Source organism: Acomys russatus, chromosome 2 (genome assembly GCF_903995435.1).
Source record: "Acomys russatus chromosome 2, mAcoRus1.1, whole genome shotgun sequence".
Lineage (NCBI taxonomy): Eukaryota > Metazoa > Chordata > Mammalia > Rodentia > Muridae > Acomys > Acomys russatus.
This window is the reverse complement of record NC_067138.1, coordinates 12,349,581-12,373,825: the sequence shown is the minus strand read 5'-3', so window position 1 is coordinate 12,373,825 and position 24,245 is coordinate 12,349,581. Positions and strand designations below refer to the sequence as shown.

The following is a 24,245-nucleotide window of genomic DNA, read 5'->3' as shown; positions in this document are numbered from 1 at the left end:
CCAATGTGCATGAATGCCAAGCAACACCACAAGGAACCCCACACTTTCATTCTCCTAGAAAGATGTGCCAACAGTCCTCACTGGAACAGACCAAACAGATATTCCAGGGAGGCCATGGGAATATTCGGGGTTGCAGGTATACATCATATGCCCTGAACTCAACTACATGTATTTTTGGACAACTCCTCAGAAGATCTTCTGCAGGAGAATGTTGATGTCTAGATATTCTGCCTCTTTTCTTCCTCTTCAATTTAGACATTGTAATGAAATTGAAAGCTCTTCAGCATCCAATATCGAATAATTACCATAGAAAATCGTAATTGTCTTCCATATGTCTTCCTAATGGAAATACGGAATTCTATATCAAGGATATGGGATGGATAATCATTGTCACGATTGTCTTAACAGTTTCCTCTTAAATTAGGAAGCATAGAAAAGAAAGTCATTTATTGTCCACCCAAGTTCACAGCCAAGAAATATTAGATGCCATTAAAAGTCTCATGTATCAGATTATGTGTTCTGCACTCAAAAGTGCGTTGCCTGAAACTAAATGCAAAATGCACGATCTCCTTCTGTTTCTCCAAACAGCTGGCACATAGAGAACACTGCTTTTATTAGCTTTACTACTATTAGAATGTAAGCCAGAAAGAATGTAAAATAGGCTATATCTTCACTTTCTAACTGGAAAACATGTTTAGGTAATTTAACCTAGAATATTACAATTAAATACTCTGCTTAGCAAGCATTTGTTTTGTGATTTAATTTTCTAAGGGTCTTAAATAAATACTAAATTAAAACAGAGTTTATACTATACCCTTTACAATTTTTGCTACTATAGAATAGCAGCTATAAAAGCCCATCACCAGGCTCTCTGTGAACTGCTGGCTCATCCTTATTGACTGGTTTCTTATTGGGCTAGATTGTTAGCATGTAAGGCCACTCCTAATATTAAGCTGGAGAATAGTTTCAAAGCTGAAATGAAAACGATTCACTAGACCCAGCTATTCCACTCCTTGGAATATACCCAGAAGATGCACTACCACACAACAGGGACATATGCTCAACCATGTTCATAGCTGCCTTATTCATAATAGCCAGAACATGGAAATAGCCTAAGTGTCCCTCAGTAGAAGAATGGATAAAGAAACTGTGGTACATTTACACTATGGAATACTACTCAGCTATTAAAAACAAGGAATTTCCGAAATTTGTAGACAAATGGATTGAACTAGAAATTATCATAATGAGTGAGTTCACCCAGAAGCAAAAAGAGTTAAATGGTATATATTCACTTATATCAAGACACTAGTCCATGGAAAACTTTACCTACCAGGAAAGTGGGTCAGAGGGGAGGACATCCTATTGAGACTTTAGGTGTGAGAAGCCTGTGAGAATGAGGAAATAGAAGGATCCAGAGAGTCCTGGAAAACTACAGGTGGGTCTAGGCCCTGGGGTCCTCCTCAAACTATGGCACCAGTCAAGGAAAATATAGGCAGTAAACTTCGAACCCCTACCCAGACTAGCTGATGGACAGGACATTCTCCACCGTTAAGTGGAGAAGGAGATCTGACTTTCTCCCAAACTCTGGTGCCCCATATTTGACCATGTCCCTTGGATGGAGACGCCTCGTGGCACTCAGAGGAAGGATAATAGGTCATCAAGAAAAGACTCAATACCCTATGAGCATATACAGGGGGAGGAGGTCTCCCTCAGTCACAGACATAGGGGAGGGGAAGGGGGGGGGGGGAAGCGGGAGGGAGGGAGGAATGGGAGAATACAAGGGATGGGCTAACAACTGAGATGTAATTTTAATAAATTAATAATAAAAAAAAAGAAAAGAAAACATAAAAAGTGCCAGACTCAGTGGGAAATGCTTTTCATGTGTCTTCTGGGGTAGATTTAATCCATCCCTCTTTGCAAGCCAAGACCTGAGATTAAATGTATGTAGATTGATCAATACATATAAAAGCAGGCTTAGAGATGGGTTATGGCAGAAAGAAGCTGAAGCTCAAGGATATTTAGTACATTATATTGTCGCAGATCTGGGGAGAAATAATTTGCCTAAAAGCTCTTTGTAAGATGTGGGGGTCTTAAATGAGACAGTTCAGACAGCCCATCAGCCACATAAATGGCACATCATAATAAACTCTCCAAGAGTGTTTCCTATGTCTTATTATTTCTGCTTCCAGTGTGCAATAAGGAAATAGGTCCACACAAGTTACATAACTTTCCCAAGGTTGCCAAACGTTACTCAATGGTAGAATATGTCCATTTGGTTTGAAAAGTCTATATTGCTTCGAGCAAACTGTGTAAAATGGAAGTGATAACTTTCAAACACTTGGTTTTAAGGGTTTAAAGGGTAGTAGTTTTTCTAGTATATGTATATAGCCAGTATATAGCATTTACTCTGTGATAGAAGCTACCACAGAGAGAGAAAGAGAGAGATCAAGAGAGAGGAGGAGGTGTGAAGAGGCAGGGGTTCTCACGACAGAGTCTCTGCCTCACTCTGTAGTACCTATCATCCTCAGCTCAGGATTTACCTCCAATATGTCATTGTCTTATGCTGCCCCTTGTGTTATGTTTGGATGTCTTTTAAAATTAGCTTAATATATAAATCATCTGACAAAAATTGCTCCTATTGACTAATCTTGGGGATCTTGACCTCTCAAGTAACAGCGTAAGTCAACTAATCCTGAAAAGGGACATCCATACGGTCTTGATACTTGAAATTAGACAAGCATTAGGCTAGAATTTTTGAAAGTAAAAGTAATCTACAGTGACAGAAAGTAGGTTATTATTTCAAGAATATAGGCAGAGGAATGGAAGGCACAGACAATGTGGGTGGGGTTGTAGAAATATTGGTCACCTTAACTATCGGAATAGTTTCAAAGTTCTAGACTTAATATCAAAGCAGATCAAATTATGCTCTTAAACTGTGAAATTCAGTATCAGTTTTAACTACAACCAAACAAGGTTTATAAAGCAAAGAACAGAAACAAACTTTCCTGGGTGAACTTGACCCAAAACAGTTTTTATCCCATCAACTTTCAGAAATCTACTAAGTTCTCAGAGTGTCAAAACAATCGGCTCACCACACGGCGACAGGGGCAGGAAGCACCTTATTACACTGAGTGGGGGATTTCACAAGGGCCAAGTATCTCCATCCTTCACTTTGTCTGCCAGTGCCACATACAAGACCATACCTAGAAATCTATTCTGCTCTTCCTTGGTGCCTATAAACTTGAATGTGCCGCACCTGTATGAATACAATTTATTGCCACTGACAGACTGACAAGTTACCAATATGAATTTATTTTTCTAGCAGATAAATGATTACAACTTTTATCCCCATTTTAATAATTGTCATTCGATTATCTTTCTCTGTGCCTATGATATTTTTTATAAACTTCCTTTCTTCTCTTTTCTTGTCTTGTCTTCTTTTCTCTTTTCTTGTCTTGTCTTCTCTTCTCTTGGCTGCTTAGGCTGTCCTTGGAAGACCTGTGCTACATCTCAAAGGCATAACAAAGCTAGCAAGTGTCATTGTGTCTAAGATTTCTCTGTATTAGTAGAGATTTGGGATGTGCTGATATCTATCTTGAACCATGAATCACAGTTGTACAGAACCCAGAAGGCCCGTTTGTGTATATAATTATCACTTTCAAGGACACAAGTTCTTTTTCTTGATTACTTGTCTAATAATTATTGGGTCTAAAAGCTAAAAGGCACTTCTGCTTTTACTGTTCTTACTCTGGTATAAACAGAATGGTTCTTTACTTACTGTTTACTCACCATCTGGCAACTTTCCTTAGGACCAAAACATGGTACTTATAGCGCCAAAGGCTTCCTGGCAGCAGCAGTCAGAAATTTCCAGTAAATATCTTCTAAAAGTCATGTTTACACTTGTTGCACATCACTGGAGGTTACTCCCATGATTTCAGAGCTGATGTGGCAAGGGATCATCTTATCTTCATGTACCTTAATCACTGGGAAAGTTAACTGCAGCAGAAATGGCTAGCCACCTGTTCAGATCAGCAACCTCAGTAAGTTATATTACTGTTCCTTTTATGCAGATCTTTATCTAGTTGCTTCAGTATCTCATCTACTATTTTATTAAATTAATGAACTGCATCATACCTCAAAGGGCATAGTGACTTATATAAGATATTATAATTGTTCTTTCACTACCCTAAATAATAGACTTATTCAATAACACACATGAAATAATAATTAAACTGTGTCCATATCTATCCATTAACCCAATATTATAAACTCAAGATATTTTATCTCTAGGCACCTAAGTGGTCAGATGCCATCCACATTTAACATTCCCTATATCTTTATTCCAGAGTCTAAGAAACACTAATTGAAAGATTGTTTTTTTTCTTGAATGTTGTAGAATCCAATTTAAGTTTAAAAGGCTTGTAGTGATTTTTGTGTAGACAGCTATACATGTGGCTGGAGTATAATTAAGAATATAAGTGTTGTGTTGCAAGGTCAGTGGGTACGCTGGTGACAGAGAGGAAGCGACAGATGAATGGGTTTCTATTGCAAAGTCAGTGGGTATGCTGGTGACAGAGAGGAAGCAACAGATGAATGGGTTTCTATTTAGATGGTGTCTTCAAGGTGAAGCTGACTGGTTTGTCAGATGTGGTTATGGAAAGGGAAGAAATATAGACAAATAGCTGTTAGGCTTTGATCTTGAACAGGTAGATGAAAGTGTAGGTTAGTTAAATGAGAAGAGGGGTGGAAACTGAATTATGGTGATGCTTCTATAAATTTTTAATTTGGAAATAAATTCAAAGTTTAAATTTCCTGAAAATACAAGTAGGTAAAAAAATCATGGTGGAAATAAAAGAGTAGGAACAATAAGAATATATATGGCATTTAAGGACAAGGACCAAATCACTTAAAAATGATTATAGACAAAACATTTCAAGTTTGGGTGAAAGAGAAATTAAAAACAGACACCAAGAAAATGCAGTTTACAAAACAGCAGAAGTTTTAGAGTATTGTTTTCTTTTTTATGTGATTTTATCTTAGTGGTATTTTAGGTTCATAGAAAAGTGAATGAAAACTACACAATTCTGTATACTTTCTACATACAAACACGCATGACTCCCTGTTACGACATCTAAACTGAGTGACACACTTACTGTAATGGATGAACTTCTATTGACACATCCTTATCACTCAAAGACAGTGTTTATATTAGGGTCTATTCTTGCGTTCTATGTCAAGTGTGTTTGCACAGGAGTACAAAGTATATACACAGCACTAAGGTGTAGGAGTAATCTCACTGTATTGACAGTATGAGCTACACTTTCAATGTAACAACCAAATGCCTCTTATCAACATCAGTGTTCTTATTCACCATAGTTCTAAAGGTCATGCGATGATTTTCAATGACTTCAAGTCCGAGAATCAGTGCTTTGAATATAGTGTACTGTCACTGCAATCTTTGACTAACAGAATACAACAGAGGCATGGTGGTTTGTGAAACTGAGAATTGGTAGAGTGGTAAACATCCAGGTAGACTGTTTACAGGAATCTTTTAAATCACAAAACAATAATGTATCTATCAGAACCATGCATATAAAAGCTACAATGAATGCCTACTTGATTCTATTCAGAAAGCTGGTATAAAAAGAGAGCAACCACAGGATGAAGATGTAGGTATTTGAAAAATTAAACAACCACCATTTGATTTTTTATCTTGACACAGGGTTTCTCTGTGTAGCCTTGGCTACCTTGGACTCATTTTGTAGACCATGCTGGTTCAAACTCACAGTGATCTGCCTACCTATGCTTTCCAAGTGCTAAGATTAAAGGCATGTGCCACCACACTGGGCTGCCACCATTTGAAAACACTGCTTGCTTCTCTGGATAAACATATTACCATATGGCCTATCGATTTCATTCCTAGGTATATCCAACAAATGAGCAATTTATCTCCCTGAAATAATGTATACATAAGTGCTCATAATAACCAGGGTTGGATCAACATCAATGCCCATTTGCTGAGGAATGAATTAATAAATAAAGTATTTCTATACAATGAATAATTTTTGGAGTTACATAAAAATACTACATGGATAATATTTTAAAATATTATGTTTTATGGAAGAAAATAGTGATAAAGGACCTTTTGTTATTATTATTACAGTCTTTGAACTATCCAGGATAGACTAATCAGAAACACTAAAAGTGGCACTTGGCTAAATGGTGGGGGACAAAATGGAAGGCACAATGAATGAAAACTGGCTGGGTGTGGGTTTCTTTTTGAAGTTATGAAAGTGTTTAAAGTTTCTGTGACAATGTTTGTGAAAATACTGAATACTAATTTTGAGATCTACTGAAATACTAACTTTGGTAAATTTTATGATATGTCAATTACATGCTAATAAATTAATTATATATTTTAAATACTAAACACTGTGTTTCATGAGGCTGGTGTTATCTGTACTAAAAAAACAATACTGGGAGTGAGACTTGATTTAAAGCATTGGATCTGACTGTAGGCAATGCTTCAGACTGTCTTATTAGTGAAGGCATGTTCTCCGTTTTGTCTACACTATGACAAAATGCCTGAAAGAGCCATCTTATTTTTTTTTTAAGGCTTACTTTTGTTCCTGGTATCAGAATTTTTATTCCATATTTGATTGGAACTATTCTAAAGAACCATGGCAGATGTGCACATAACAAAGGAAACTGATCACCTTATCAGGGCCAGGAAGGAGAAGGGGGATCAGGAGAAAGAAAAAGTGGGGAGGGAGACAGGTACAGATGAGGGAGGACAGAGGGATTCTAAGAGAAAAGGAGGAAAAGGAAGGGGGAAAGAAAGAAGGAGAATGGGGTGGACATATCCAAGTCCCTTTGAAGAGCACCCGCTTGTGAACTAACTCCTTTCAAGTGTGTCCTATCTCCACAGTTTCCAGCACATTGGTATCTCAGGCTGGTGACCAGGCTGTTAGCATGTGGGCTTTTGAGGAGCACTTCACATCCAGGACAGAAGGAATCAGAATCTTCAAGTTACAGCTGTGCTTAGGGTGAGGATGTTATTTAAGATGAGTGCTATTAAATTGCTTTGTTTTTATTTTTTATTAATTAACTATTTTTACATAGACATTTATATTACTACACATATATACAATAAACTACCTATAGCAGGAAGAAGCATGACTCAATCAGGAATTATATAAATTATACATTCTTAGTGTTTTGGCTATTTGTATTTGGCAGTCTCTTTCCTATCTTGGTGCATCTAAAATTCTGAATGTAGTTCAATCTCTATCTCATCTTGTCATTATCAACTTAAAACATCTATCTGGACCTAAAAGCATCTTAACCTCTAAATAATTAAGCTTCATTGTAAAACTAGGCTACCTGGTCTTCAACTCCATTAGAGACTTGAGAAGGAATAAACTTGATTACCTGAGAATGCTGGGAGTGCAGCTTTCCAAATGAAAAGATGACAGAGACAGTTTACCTGAACAGTCACCCAAAACTCTGTAATGATGGAGCATCATCTTCAGCTTTCTGGCCCAATATATCTGACAGACATATTTGTGAGGCAGGAACTATTGAGGATTTGCTTACCCTGTCTTGGCAGAGTTTGTCGACTCTGCCTGCATCCAAGCTTGCCCTTTTTTAAGGCAGAATTCTGTCTGTGGTAGAAATGAAAACATTTTTTCCAGTGGGTTGTTTGCCACATTTGAAGCCATCTTCATAAGGAGGTTCTCTGATGCTCATCATTCTCTTTGAGGTAGGCTGGGTGTTACAAGGAATTAACCTGTCTCACTGTCAGTGAATCTTTAAAATAGTAAAAACAATTTTAAATGCCATATTCTGTATTTCTCTGAGGTTTTTGAAGACCTTATCTAACTATCCGACCTTATCTTTCTATAGAATCATATTTATCTGTAGCACCTAAGATAAATAAGTTATACCAGTTAAATGTTAGTTGATAAAGTCATGGTCATGTACATTAAATCACATTTTTATGCCCATCCAGAAATTAAAGGCAAGTTGGACAGAATCTGACTAACAATTTAAGATTATGTCACAGTTATCCTTGCTATAAGTAGTTTATTGTATGCATGTGGAATAATGTAAATGTATATGTTAAAGTAAGAATCACCAGAGTGGCCAAATTAGCACTGGACACTTCATACAATGATGTTAATAGGTCTAGATCTGGTGGAGGCAACATTTGCATTGTGATCAGAAGAAAGGCAAAGTTCACAGGTTCAAATGCAGATTAAGTTGTACATCTTTGATGGGACAGGAAACATTCTGAGGGACAATTTCCAAATGTAGTAACCGTCATGCAATTTGTCATAGTAAACAATAAAGTTAACTTTAGGACAGAGAAGTGAAAGCAATTTTTGAAAGAGGCCACACAAAATGAAAGTAAGTTTCAGGTTAGCCAGGCCTATATAGGATTTCGGGCAGAAAACAAACAGTGGGTTTATATGTAAATGAAAAAAATCAAAATATCCCACAATAGCAGTTCTCAGCATGTAGGTAGCAACCCCTTTGTAGGTCACGTATCAGATATCATGCATAGCAGATATTCAAATGATGATTCATAACAATAGCAACATTAGTTATGAAGTAACAATGAAAAGTATTTTATGGTTGGTGGTTATCACAACATGAAGAATTGTGTTAAAAGAGTGAGTTACAGCATTAGCCAAGTTGGGAGCCACAATTCTAGAAGAATAGACAACTTCTTGACAGTCGCTACCCACATTGCTGTGCTAAATCCTAAATCAAAGTTGTTTCATAGGTGGGCAGCAGAAATATAGAGAGCACAGCTAATTAAAATAAAAATATTGGGATATGTTTTGGAGAAAGGGGACTAAATTAAGAAGCATAATTTAATACCGGTTATCATTAAGTCAGCTGAATGGAATGAGCTATGTAACTAAATTTAGGTTTTTACAAAATGCAGCAAAATGTTTAGTCACAGAATAAACCCTGCAGCCTAGAAGACTCAAGAAACTTGCTTTTCATTTTGTCTTCTAAACTGTCATACTAACTTGTTTCTGTCTATTCTGTTCTTCTCTAGTTTAAGTTCACTGTGTAGACCTCTAAGAAAAGGAACACTGGCAGTAAGTTTTGCATTTCTCTATAGTCACAAATTATCTGTTGCACCCACTGTGTGTAGTAGATAACATGGTGGAATGCTTGAAACAATTTGAGTTGTACTGATGATAGATCTTACCCAAGAAAATAGTATTTAAAAGTCTACACATAATGAACTGAAAATTCCCTAGGAGCTATGTTAGAAATGAAGGCACATAAGGTCTTTAAGTCCCTTGCAATACGGTTAAGGAAAAATAGCTACTGAAGCAAAAAATCATTCACTCTGACTGTAAAACAATCAGGTCATGGAAGTAACCAGAATATATCACCAGAGAAGGCCAAGAAAGACCTGTGGACAGGTGATAGATGAGCCTGACTTAAGGGAAGGGAGATGAGTCATGAAACCATGAGAAATGGAGAGAAGATCTAAGGAAGAGAATCGCAACTGCTAAGTTAGAGCTGCCATGAGCTGGGCATGTTGAGAAACAGTAAACTGTTGATTGACTACAGCATTGTGACCAAGAGACATAACGTAGAAAATGAGGCCAGAGAGTTTTGTTAGGACCTAGTCATATAGAGTCTTCAGAGCAACATAAAGTATGGGGGATTTTTTTTCAGTTCTTAGTAGTAAACCACTGTCATGTTGTTTGCATTTTGGGAATGGCAACAGTATGAAGTAGTTTATGCATTAAATTCATCAGTAACTTTCTATGAAAATGCAACATAGGGAGGGAAACATGAAACCCAAGAAGTATATAGCAGTTTTCTACACAAAATATGAGGGTTTGGATTAGGATGGGAACTGGGAGTAAACCAATGGTAAAATTTTCAATTAGTGCCAAAGGCATTACCTTGTTAAATATACATGAACTATGTGATAGAATGAAATGAATCACGTGTGACTTGGGGTGTTGAACAGAAGGTTGGGGTTTTACAAAAATGAATTATTTATCTCAGAGGTAGAAATGTGCCATTGAAAGTAATATGGTCTGCATAAGCCTTTAGCCACATTGTTTGATCAAGTTGATGCAGCATGCTTTGTGGCCACCTCTATTATTAGATTAAGTATTAGATCTGCCATGTGAAACACTTGACAGACAGAGAAAAGACGTCCAGCTTGCCTTTGTTCATAACTAATCCATCATGAGACAGAGAGTTGTGTCTTTCTGAAGACTGAGTCCCCTGGCTGTGTTTTCGTTAAAAAAAAAAAAAAAAAAAAAAAAAAAAAAAAAAAGAATGAAATCAGTGCTGCTTCCATATGCTAACAGTTTCCCTACAATGACTTGACCAGTATTTTCTGGATTTCTTATAGAAATAGAACAGAGAGTTAAAGTAGAAATATTTTACCCAGTCATATTTCTCAACTTGTCATCGTCTGTTGATAAGCCATTGATTTCTCTACTCTAGTGTCTCACCTTCTACTGGTTAGGATGGATTGGGAAACTTATCTGTATGCTCTTTAATCTCTGCTTAGGCTTATTGTTGAGGTAGCATTGAGTGGGAATGGATAACCTTGTGCGTGATATTTAATAACAATTTCATTAGCAAGTGAAATAGAATACTGATTAACTGGTACCTGATGTGATATACACCCAGTGAGAGGGCAAAGTGCTGGGGCTGCTTAAGGCTCAGTGGCATTGGTGGACTTGTCTGCTTGTCTGAGTTTAACTCCTGAAATTACTATGAAGGTTGCAGGAAAGAACCAATTTCTCAGCATTGTCTTCTGACCTGAACATACACACTGTGACGCATACACCCCCACAACCATGTGCCAAACACATCCATGCACACAAGGCCAGTAAGTCAAAATTTAAAAATTAGGATCACAAAGAAAGAACGCACACAATTTAATCAAAATATACCAACTAGCAAAATAGAACACAGAAATTTTTCTATAAATTGGTTTCCAGTCTTCCTCTGGTAAAGGAAAGGGACCAATCCCTGAAGATATAAATTCAACTCTGAGTGTGCAAACTGGTGACTCTTAGGTTAAATCTAGCCCTGAGATTTATTTTTGGCTGTCACGCTGGTTTTAAAAATGATTTTCAGAAGTTGTCAAGATTTGAAAATTTAAAGATTTGTATCTTTCTCCTAAATCCAAAACTCTGGCAAGACTAGAGTCTGGATTTATATTCCGGGAAGACAGCTGGCTGGAGCTGATTAAATGCCACATCTATAATCTTAGCAAGTTGCCACATCCTCAGACAGTCACTTGCTTTCCTGATTATTTAGATGAGGTGTCAATGCCAGGTTGTTCCACTCATCTGTATTCTGTTGGCTGACGCTGTTCTGACCCCTGTCTGCATCAGCACCAGTCCAAATACTCTTCTAAAATATAAGTCAGATTACAACTGTCCCATGTACAAATGACCCAAGCAATTTCATATTGTCTGTAAAATAAAATGCACGTTAACTCATGATTTTTTCTGGAACTTTGAATTACAAATGTCCTATATAACTTCATAATCTACTATATATTAGTATCCATTAAGTGAATACAATAAAATTTTTATATGATTGTATGAAAATGTCACAATAAAGTCCATTATCCTGTATGATTCATATACACTATTTTTTTTTAAAAAATGTTATTCAGCAAAATATTTATCTTCAGTAAGAAAAAGTCTTCATGTAGGAGAGACTGCATTCCTGTAAAGAACATCAAGTCCTTACTTAGACTTAATTACAATGCATCCTTTATTGTTTTTCTTGTAAATGAAATAGGCTCAACATGGTATGTGGATTTTTCAAGTTGTAGCTGAGGTTTCAGCCACATCACTTCCACTAAAGACAATTAATTGAACTGATATTTCCCAAAAATAATTCTTAGGAAACTAATACAAGGGACCATTTCTGCTTTAAAGAGGAACAGTTGTTTAAAGAGCCGTTGTTGACATGAGGTGATTATATGTTAGAAGAACATAATGGAAATTTGTAATAAAAATTGTGGTCATATAGGGAAGCTAATCAACAACTTCTATGGCTAAAATGCCTAAAATCCTAAATGCACATATTTTTAGGAATCCTAGGACTTGGACTCTGTTGCTTTAGATTTGAATTGATTTTGTTCCTTCACATTTACTCAGATGTGTATAAGTACAAGGAGAAAGCGTATGGAAGGACACCATCATGAGGCTGCCGAATGGTCACCCTTACCTGGAAGGCAAACATTCCCCGCCCTTCCCAAAGCTCTTACTTTGACAAAGAAGGAAAAAAATATGTTATCAGGTATTCCACTTCTGCCCTTTCTGGCACGCACATGGGGGCAGTCCCAAAAATTTCCAAAGAATTATTTTTGAGAAATATCAATCAGATTAGTTATCTTTCATTTCATACATCTCTTTCACAATTGCTACCCCTGTTCACTCTGAATCCCCTTCAGCACCATCTCCCTGCATGTGTTTCTTTCAGTACTCTCATCCCCCGAATTCCCACCAGAATGCCCCAGTTAGTTCCACCTACAACATTCTAGGGCTTTGCTAACCCGAAGCTCCAAACTGTTCCACTTCCCTCCTGACAACAAGGTGCAAAATTCTAACACCCACACATTAGATAGTCAGAGCAAAAGCCCCAAAGATTGATACAGACATTTGCTATGTGACTTTATATGAGGCTATGACCAATAGCCTCAAGAAGCAACCTAGGAAAAGAAGCCTTTTTTTGTTTTGTTTTGCTCTGTTTCTCTAGACACGGTTTCTCTAGCTGTCCTGGACTGCCTTTGTAGACCAGGCTGGCCTTGAACTCATGAAGATCCACGTATTCTGCCTCCCAAGTCCTGGGAATAAAAACATGTGCCACCATACCAGTGAAATGAAGGCATTATTTGACTGATGATCTGAGGGTGTAGAGTCATGTCCTCATTTCAGTGCAACAGGAAGCAAAAACCAGACAAAAATTATGTCTGTACTACAAAATACTCAAGATCTGCTCCCAGTTGACACAGTTCCTCCAGTAATACTCTAGCTCCTAAAGGTTCCACGACTCTCCAAACAATGCCACTAGCTAGAGACATCATATCTAATAATCTGAGCTAATAGAGGCCATTTATATCAAACTATAACTCACCCACTTTCATAGGCTAGTTTTGATTATCATATGAAAAATGCAGAGAAAAGAACTATGTGGACTTCTCCTTTAGAAAGAAATAATTACTCAGAATCTTTATCTATTATTCAATTTGAGAGATTTAAAAAACGATAATGGGTCAAGAAGCCAATATAGACATTGCTTGTCTAAGGATTAAAAATAGCTTATTAAATTATTCTTAAAATTCATTTTCTGAAAGTACAAGAAAAGTATATTTTGAACATTATGCTTCAGAGCAAAGAATCTCTAATGATGCAAGTGCCTTGCCCATAATAAATATCTTTAGCTGTTGTGCACCTACAACCAATGGCAGAATACCTGACATTCTTCCTCCTATAATGTGAACTTGATAGAATTATCTTACTTTCACTCTTTCCTCATTTGTATACATTCAAATAGATGCAGTTGTGCAACTTGTCAATATCAATGGTAAATTAAAGTCTTAGACTCATGATGAATTTTCTTTGCGATATTAAATTGAAAATGCATGGACACATATATGCACAATATCCCTATGACATATATTGACAATATCTGTTGTAGTTCTTTTTCTCAATTAACTAATTAATTTGTGTACCTATCACTGTTTCTCCTCCTTGTCTCTTCCCAGTCCATCCCTCACACTTCCTCTCTACCCATCCACGCTCCTTTTCTCCCCAGAGAAGGGGAGGCATCCTACAAATATCAACCTGACTTGGCATATCAAGTTGCAGTAGGACTAGGTACATCTTCTCCTATAGAGGCTAGACCAGGCATCTAAGTTAGAGGAAAAGGATGCAAAGGTGGGCAACACAGTCATAGACAACCACTGATTCAGTTGTTAGGGGACTCACATAAATATGAAGCTGTATAACTGTCTGACCCACGCATACTCTGGTGCCTCAGTCTCTGTGAACCCCTATAGGCCCACTTTAGTTTATTTTGTAGGTTTTCTTGTAGCGTTCTTGACATCTCTGGCTCATTCAATCCTTCCTCCTCTTCTTCCACAAGATTCCCCTACCTCAGCCTAGTGTTTGAATGTGGATCTCTATATTTGTTTCCACCAGCTGCTTGGGTGAAGCTTCTGAGATGACAGTTTTGCTAGACTCCTGTCTTCAAGTATGGTATCATTAATATTGTCGAGGGTGGGCTTTCTCTCATGAAGTACGTCTCAAGTTGGGCCAGTCATTGGTTGGCCATTCCCTCACTTTCTGCTCCTTCTATATCCCTGCCCCTCTTGTAGGCAGGACAAACTTGGGTCCAGGTTTTGTGGATGGGTTGGTATCCCCGTCTCTCCATTGGAAGCCTTGCGTGCTTAAAGCAAGTGACTACTTTAGTTTCTCTATCTCTTGTTGCTAAGGGTCTTAGCTTGGTCACCCTCACACATTCTTGAGAGTTTTCCTAGTCCTAGATTTCTGGCCCCTTCCAGGAATACCTACCCTAAACCCCAATTTCTTTCTTTCCCAGTTCTCTCTACCTCAGCACTCCCCACACTTGATCCCTCTTGTTCCCCCTCCTCACCTGCTTTCCCACCCGAGTTTCCTTCTTCCATCCACCACCAAAATCTATTTTACTTTTTCTTCTGAATGAGAAACAAGCATTCTCACTTAGGCCTTCCCTGTTACTTAGCTTGTTTGGGTTGTGGATTGTAGTGTGGTTGTCCTATACTATATGGATAATATCCAATTTAAGTGAGTACATGCCATGTTTGTCTTTATGGATCTGGGTTACCTCACTCAGGGTGATCTTTTCTAGTTCTATTGATTTGCCTGTAAATCAGTGATTTTGTCATTTCATTGTGTTTTTAATAGTTGAGTAGTGTAAATGTAGCACATTTTCTTCATCCATTCTTTGGTTGAGGGACATCTAGGTTGTTTCCAGTTTCTGAATATTAGAAATAAAGCTGCTATGAACATAGTGAGCAAGTGTCCTTGTAGTATGGTGAAACATTTTTGGTTATAAACCCATGGGTGGTATAAATAGGTCTAGCGGTAGAGCTATTCCCAATTTTCTGAGAAACTGCCAAAGTGATTTCCAGAGTGTTTATACAGGTTTGGACTCTCACCAACAGTGCAGGAGTGCTCTGTTTCTCCACATCCTCACCAACATGTGCTGTCACTTGAGTTTTTAACCTTAGCCATTTTGATAGGTTTAGGATGGAATCTCAGAGTCAATTTGATTTGCCCTTTCCTGATGACTAAGGACAATGAACATTTCTTGAAGTGCTTCTTGGCCATTAAAATTCCTCTATTGAGAAATCTGTTTAGCTCTGTACTCCATTTTAATTGGATTATTTGGTTTGTTGATGTCTATTTTCTTGTATTAATTATATATTTTGGATATTAACCCTCTGTCAGATGTAGGGTTGGTGAAGAACATTTCTCAACCTGTAGGCTGTCGTTTTGTTCTGTTAACAGTGTCCTTTGTCTTGCAAAAGCTTTTTAGTTTCATGAGATCCCATTTATTAATTGTTCATCTTAGAGCCTGAGCTGTTGGTGTTCTGTTCAGGAAGTTGTCTCCTGTACCAATGAGTTCAGGGTTATTCCCCACTTTCTCTTTGATAAGATTTAAAATATTTGGTCTTTGATTCACTTGGACTTGAGTTTAGTGCAGGGTGATAAATGTGAATTTATTTGCATTCTTTTACATACAGATATCCAGTTAGACCAACACTAGTTGTTGAACATGCTTTCTTCTACTGTATAGTTTTAGCTCTTTGTTTAAAAATCCAGTGTCTATAAGTGTGTAGGTTTATTTCTATGTCTTCCATTCTATTCCATTCATCAACTTGTCTGTTTTTATGCCAATACCATGTGGGATTTTATTACTATTGCTTTGTAGTGAAGCTTGAAATTAGAGATGATGATACCTTCAGACTTTTTATTGTACTGGATAATTTTAGCTATTATGGGCCTTTTTGTGTTTTCATATAAAGTCAAGAATTGTTCTTTCAAGATCTGAAAATAATTGTGTTGGAATTTATATGGGAATTGCATTGATTCTGTAGATTGCTTTGGTTAAGATAGCTATTTTTACTATGTGAATCCTACTGATCCATGAACATGGGAGATCTGTCCATCTTTTCTTCTTCTTCATTTTTTTCTTCAGAGACATAAAGTTCTTGTCATACAGGACTTTCACTTCCTTAGCTAGAGGTACACCAAGAAACTTTATATTATTTGTTTCATTGTCCATGGGCCCGATAGTTTATCAGCTATAGGAGTTCTCTGGTAAAATTTTGTGGGTAATTTATATATACTCTGCAAATAGTGGTATTATAACTTTCTGATTTGTACCTTCTTGATCTCCTTAATTGTCTTATTGCTCTAGCTAGAACTTAAAGTACTATATGGAATAGATATGGAGAGAGTGAGCAGTCTTATCTCATTCTTAATTTTAGTAAAATTTCTTTACATTTTTTCTCCATTTAATTTGATATTGTCTATTGAGTTTCTATAAATTGCCTTTATAGTGTTTAGGTATGTACCTTGTATCCCTGATCTCTCCAGGACCTTTAATGTGAAGGTGTGTTGGGTTTTGTCAAGGGATTTTTCAGTATCTAATGAGGTGATCTTGTGTTTTTTATGTGGTGGCTTGTGTGGATGGATTTTCATATATTGAAACATCCCTGCGTCCTTGGGATGATTCCTCTTTGATCATGGTGGATGATGTTTTTGATATGTTCTTCAATTTTGTTTCTGAGTATTTTATTCAGTATTCTTGCAGCAATGTTCATGAGGGATGTTGGTCTGAAATCCTCTTCTTTTGTAGAGTCTTTGTATGCTTAAGGTATCAGAGGAACTGCAGCCTCATAGAATGAGTTCTCCTCAGAAAGACAGACAGAGCTTTGGGCCTGAGAATTGAGCTCAGAGGACAAGTTGCCGACACCTGAAGCCTTTTCTGCTTTAGTTCTTACAGAAAATCTTCTAGGCTAAGATTCTCTATATAATAATATATATAATTACAAATAATAATGTATATAATATCTATATGATGGGTTTTAAACATATAAATACTTTACCTGAATAAGCTGACAGGGTGGTATAGAAGCATTATCAAATAAGATCCTTTAAGGCAACACCCTCTATAGGTGAAATTATCATTTACTCGCTATTCCAGGTTTCAGTTTGTTTTTCGTTTTCTTCAATACTTCCAAAAATAAATGGAGCCTTATGTGATGCTAAGTAAAGCTGGAGCAAAAGGGTTATAGAACCTTCTCAAGGTTGTCACTGTGGTAACAAACTCAAGTAGTATTGAATTTTCTTCAACTAATATATACCTTTAAAATTTTCCAAAGCCCAAAGTTTTCTTGGTAATAGGCGGTAAGTTATCTGTAAATTTCTGCATGTTATATTTCATAGGTTCTTCATTTTCTTCTTGAAGGAAGGAATAACAGATATCATTGGATTTTTCGCAAGTGTGTATGTAGAGACAAAGTGATTCAGATCTTAGGTATTTGAACACACTAGTTTAATGGTAGTACTACTATATATAAAATATAAATGACACTTTCAATTAAGTCTCCTTCAGAATGAAAGCTAAACTCTAAATACAAACAAGAAGATTAGAATATTTACTGCTTCCTGAAAGATGATATTTTTTCTTTTTTTAAATTTTATTAATTTATTCATATTACATCTCGATTATTAGCCCTTTCCCTGTTTCCTCCCATTCTTCCCTCCTTCCCACTTCCCCCCTTCTCCCCTCCCCTATGTCTGTGATGGTGAAAGACAATATTTTTAAGAGTTAGTTGGCATTTAAATATGAATTGAGAGCTAAAAATATTTGTCACATTAATTTCTGTAGGTGTCTTATTGGAGAAATTATGAGCTTCATTAACACCCTTAGCCTATTGTGACTTCTAATAAAATTGGTGCTGGTATGTTCAGGCTCATAACAAGCCTATGCGCAATAGTCTAGGAAGAAATGTTTAAGAGCTAGTCTTGAGCAACAAGCATAGGAATGGAAAAGAGGGAAAGGCAAAGTTGGCAGGAATTGAGGACTGAGTACATGTGGAATATATTTAAATAAGAAAAAACTATAAACCTGCTTCCTGTGCTCAGCCCCTCCTTAGCTGCTGCTGCTTCCACACCTCACTGCTTCCACAAAGGTGGTTGTATCTCCCACATATGCTGATCTTGGCAACTCTGCCAGGGATGTCTTCACCAAAGGCTGTGGATTTGACTTAAGAAAACTTGATTTGAAAACAAAGTCCTAGAATGGATTGGGATTTCCCACCTCAGGCTCAGACAACCCAGAAACACTCAGAGTCAACAGCATCTTGAAAGCCAAGTATAACTCAATTGAATATAGTTATTTACAGAGAAATGAAATACAGTTATCACCCTGAGGACTGAGATCACCACGAAAGACCAGCTCATGTGCCTGGACTGAAGCTAACCTTTAATTCATTCTTCTTGCCTAATACAGTAGTGCGCAGGGTGGGGTGCTAAAATCAGACAGGGTATGAGAAGGAGTCTAACAAGTTGGGCTGTGACATGGACTTTGACATCGCTGGGCTCTCGATCCAGGGCACTCTGGTGCTTGGCTATGAGGGCTGGCTGGCTGGGAACAAGATGAATTTTGCAACCTTGAAGTCTCAAGTGACCCAGAGCAACTTCACAGTTTGCCACAAGATAGATGGTTTCAACTTTACTCTCATCTGAATGACCTGACAGAGTTTGATGACTCCGCTTATCAAAAGGTGAAAAAGAAGTTGGAGACTGCTGTCAGTGTCACTGGGACAGCAGAGAACAGTAAGACTGAGTCTTCAGATAACAGCCAAGTATCAGGTCATCCCCAAAGCCCGCTTCTCTATCAGAGTGATCAGCTCCAGCCTGATAGGCTTACAGCACACTCAGACCTGAAAGCCAGGGATAGTCAGAGATCAAGAGATTCCTGTCAGCTCTGCGGGATGGCAAGAGCGTCAACGCCAGCAGCCACAAGCTCAGTCCATCTAAGAATGGAATTTGAAGCATAAATAAGTATTATAAATCATTAATTTAAAACTATTTTACAGCATTAGCTGCCATCAGATTTTAGTTTATCTTTTAATGTTGTTTATCATGTTAGACCTCCAGGCTAATGACTTAGTTTTATAGTCTTACTATTTCAGAGGTATAGAAAAACCCCAGACAAGGTTATTTTAGCTGTTGAAGTGGGTTTGGGAGAAGCCCCTCTAGATATGCTAGGCTGCAAGTTCAGGCCTTTTATAAATCGGTGTCAAATCCACAGGAAAAAAAAAATGTGACTTAGTGAGCACCGAAGCTTGGTATTGAAAAGTTTTCAGCTAGGTGCCTTGTTCCCACTGCAGCATGTGAATTGCCCATTTTAAATCAAAAGTAGTCTTCAAGGTGTGGATAGTTACTTCTTGTATGCCAGGGTGAAGACCAGGAACAAGATAAAGACAGTCATTGAAGACTTAATTCTTCCCTGTGCTGTGGTATGGCTTTCTTTTTGCTTTTTCTTTTTTGTCACTGTACCAGAGTATGAAACAGATCCTGAACCTCTAGTCCCTGAGCTGGGCCAGTGAGTGAGAGCACACCAAATATAACAAGGAATCTAAATTGATTCCTGTTATAACCTCACCCCTCCATTTTTAAAAACAACTTAGTGGATATATTAGCTCCTCTCCTCCTCCAAATTCTATAATTGAGATCACTTAAAATAAATCTTGAATAAAGTACTGAAACCTAAAAAAAAATAAAAAAAATAAAAGAAAGAAAGAAAGAAAAGAAAAGAAATTATAAAAATTAATTGGTTATTCCCTGTGCTGACAAAAAAATTAATATAGCAGTTTGCTGTGTTTAAAAACACCAGATAATGACCTGGACAGTGTCTACAACTGCATTCAAACAGAAATTATGCATCCCTCAAATACATTTTCTAATATTTGCATACCATCAGAATGCTGCCTTCGCTGAGGGAATCTACAGCCACTAACTAGTGCAGGCGCTTCGCTTTCTGTTCAGTGTGGAGAATGGGCTGTGGGCTGTGAAAGGATGGGCTCAGCACAGACTCTCTGGATCCACACATTCACACCGAAACTCTGACGTTTGCCTCATTGCAGTCAATCTCTGGCCCCGAAGGGAAATCATCTCATCTGTTCATTAAGAAAAACTTACGTATTATGCATGATCTGAACTTGACTTTCTGTTGTGTAAGTCAGGACCCTGACTTGAAAGGTCACTGCTACCTGCCATAGAACAGACAGGCGCAGGAAGTTGGAGCCAACATTGATGCATTTGTACCTCCCTCTCCCTGATGGCTTATTTCCTCTTTACACATGAGGTAAGATGTCACTTTCCACAGGAGGTCTTCTGTCATCAGAACTCATTCGTGGCCTGGCTGAGATGCTTTTGTTTTGTGCCTCTGTAGTACAAGGTGGTTGTCACAGCAAATTATAGAGAGCTATTTACCTCAGTGTTTCCACATCTGCAGGGCTGAAGATGAACAGTGTCTGAATCAATTACATCCAACAAGTGGTGCTTCTGGCAATCTCAATTTCCCCTTCTTTTCTTCTATTTCCTCAGTAATATTTGTCACCTCTGAATATAATACGTAATTGGCAATAGCTGTACTTTCTTTGTTATGATCTACTTTCCCATGCACGGATGTCAGCATCTTAGTTGCGGGAGGTACTCTTTCTTCCACAGAACAGTGACTGATGCACAATAGTTACTTGATAGATGTTTGTGTCTTTGAATTAATCAACTCATTAAGGGCTGTTGTAAGATAGTCACAAAAGAAGCTGTCACCTTCACAGGTATTTCCTATATGTATGAAAACCAGCAACTATCTGCACCATGAAAACAAGAACATTTGACTTGAAATGTTTAGGAGTATTTTCATGTTTAAAAACATCAGTACAAATGCCCACTACAGAAGAAAATTTTCATAGATGAACTTTTTCATACTCCACTCATGCCACCTGCTTGAATGTTGCAAATGCTTTTTCCAGCATCTGAATAGCATGGCTGGTTACTTTCTAATGTTATTTTAAATGTTTCTAACAAAGTTTGCAGGTTTTGCCTCTGTACCATACTACCTATAATCTCCAGCTATGTTACTTCAAATCGCTGCTTTTTTTTTCCAACATAATATTTTATTAATTATTTGGAAATTCTCATTCCTCCCATGTCTACACTCCCACCCTTGCACTTTCACCCTGCCCACCAAGTCCAATATGTGTTGTCTATATACACAATGAAGCATGGTCAAACTCCCAGTGGCCAGCTCCTTAAAAAAATCGTCACCCTCTACTCCTTATCCAGAAGCCATGAACCATGAAGAGCTACACTTCAGCATCTTTTATTACAGTTTTAAAGAACTCTTCAAATGCTTCCTGTCAAGACTGTTTCTTTTTTGGTGGGAGGCGGACTGTCACAGATGACTTTAGTGTCTCTCATTCTCAGTTATGAATCTGCAGTCATTGATACCACTGTAAAAGAAGCTTCTTTGCCCCTAACAGCCTGGCTTACAGTAGCAGCAGCACAGATTACAGTTATCAGCACAGTCTCTGGTGGCTGCCTGGACCATGTACGTCAACATGATTTTTGATGATAGCACAGACCATGGCCATCAACAAAGCCTCTGGCTATAGCACGAACCATGGTCCTCAGTATGGCCCCTAGCTGAAGCAAAGACAATAGACATTAACGTGGCCCCAGAGCCAGCACAGATTAAAGACATCAACTTATTATTTTTTAATGAACCTCTAAGGGAGGAGCATTTTTTCCACAGCAAAAAGCACCTACAACCTAGTTAGGTGACAGTACTTTTACATACTAGAAGCTAGACTACACAGGCACCCTAGAGCTCCTTCTTCCTCAAGAGCTTTCTGAGCTGTGGATCTCTGGATGTCTTCTATCTAGTCTGGCTCCTCTACCTTACTTATCTTTGTAAAACTCCAGTTTTGTGTGTGTTCCAGTAACATCCATGTGTCCCATCTTCTGGCTACTCTCTTCACATCCTTTACAGTTTTGCACAGCTGCCTTATTCTCTGTGCTGGGGAATCTGAAAAATTCTATAGGTCCTCTTATAGAAGGCACAAAACTGGATACTTCATAAGCTAAAAATTAAGTTCACTCTCCTTTAAAATCTCATTTTCTCATCTGTTTCAGTGTTAGCAAATATCATCAAAAATCTATATACCCAAGCCTCACCTGGCTCACCTTTATGCCTTTGAAACCCAGTTCTTAAATCTGTCGGATGAACAAATAAAGACTGTTTTTTCTTATTCCTCTATTATTATTATTAATCAAGAGTTGATGTGTATTAGTCAGGATTCCATTACTATAACAAACTACTTGACATAATAAGGATATATATTTTTTTAAATGTTGATTTGAGCTCATAGTTTTGAATGCTCCAGGCCACAAATGATTAGCTTCATTGCTCTAGGTCTATCTTGAAGTGACTCAGCATGTCTCAGACCAGAACAAAGCTGATTACTGAATCAACAAAAAACAAAGAGAAGAGAGGCACGGACAGCATTAGAAATAGGTCCTCAGTGACCTAAAAACCTCCCACTAGACCTCAGCTCTTAAAGATCTACTACCTCAGAACAGTACTTCACTGAGGACCAAGCATTTCACTTATGAGTCTTTGAGCATGCAACACTCAATCTATAGCACTACTATTTTATTATTTTATCCACAGGTTCTTGGTTAGAACTTTTTGTTTTTTTTTTAAATATATTTTATTAATTTATTCATATTACATCTCAATTGTTATCCCATCCCTTCTATCTTCCCATTCCTCCCTCCCTCGCATTTTCCTCTTACTCCCCTCACCTATGAATGTGACTGAGGGGGACCTCCTCCCCCTGTATATGCTCATAGGGTATCAAGTCTCATCTTAGTAGCCTGTTATCCTTCCTCTGAGTGCCACCAGGCCTCCCCATCCAGGGACTGTGGTCAAATATGGAGCACCAGACTTCGTGTGAAAGTCAGACCCCACTCTCCTCTCAAGTGTGGAGAATGTCCTGTCCATTGGCTAGATCCGGGTATGGGTTTGAAGTTTACTGTGCCTATTGTCCTTGGCTGGTGCCATAGTTTGAGCAGGGCCCCTGGGCCCAAATCTGCCCATCATAATGTTCTTCTTTTACCTTTCTAGGACCCTCTGGATCCTTCTATTTCCCCATTCTCCCATGCTTCTCTCACCTAGAGACCCAATAGGATGTCCTCCCCTCTGTTCCACTTTCCTGGTAAGTGAAGACTTTCATGGGACATGTCCGTTGGGCTAGTGTCCTGATATAAGTGAGTATATACCATTTGAGTCTTTCTGCTTCTGGGTTAACTCACGGTTAAGAGCACTGACTGCTCCTCCAGAGGTCCTGAGTTCAATTCCCAGCAACCACATGGTGGCTCACAGCCATCTATAATGTGATATGATGCCCTCTTCTGGCATGCAGGTTTATATGCAGGCAGAGCACTGTATGCATAATAATAAATAAGTAAATCTTAAAAAAAAAAAAGAACGGCTTCAAGAATTTTTTGTTTCTTACCTTGAGCACTCTTATACTATTGACTATAACAGACAGTTTCTTATCATGCATGTCCACAGTGCATTGTCTGTAGCTACCTGTTTCTTACTCCTCTCACTCTCATATTTCCCATGCTACATTTATTCTTCATATTGAAACTGTTATCATCATTGTAAAGGATGGCTTGAACAATATCATTTACTTGCTTTCAAAACCAAATTGTCTTCCTGCTGCTCAAGCTCCTCTTCAAGAAACAAACAAACAAACAAGCCATGATCTCCTATCTGTTAGAATGTCAATTACGGAAAAGAAGAAAAGTAACAAATGTTAACAAAGATGTGATAAAATTGGGAAGCCTACGCACACCATCAGGAGAATGTAAACTGGTACTTCCATTTTGCAAAGCAGTATACTTTCTCAGAACATAAATAATTTAACAGGTTTTATTGTTGTTTTAGACCCCCATTTGTCACCATGCACAAAACTCAAGTCCAAGTGGATTAAAGACCTTAACCTAAAACTGGACATTAATCCAGTTAGAGGAAAAAGAGGGGAAGAGTCTGGAACACATAGGCACAGGAGACAACTTATTGAACAGAACACCAAT

The 24,245-nt window shown here is 37.8% G+C and overlaps 1 pseudogene; it reads left to right on the top strand.

Moving 5' to 3' along the window:
* The first annotated feature begins 18,281 nt into the window (after nucleotides 1-18,281).
* On the top strand, nucleotides 18,282-19,125 carry LOC127206013 (voltage-dependent anion-selective channel protein 1-like; annotated as a pseudogene).
* Nucleotides 19,126-24,245: the final 5,120 nt, after the last annotated feature.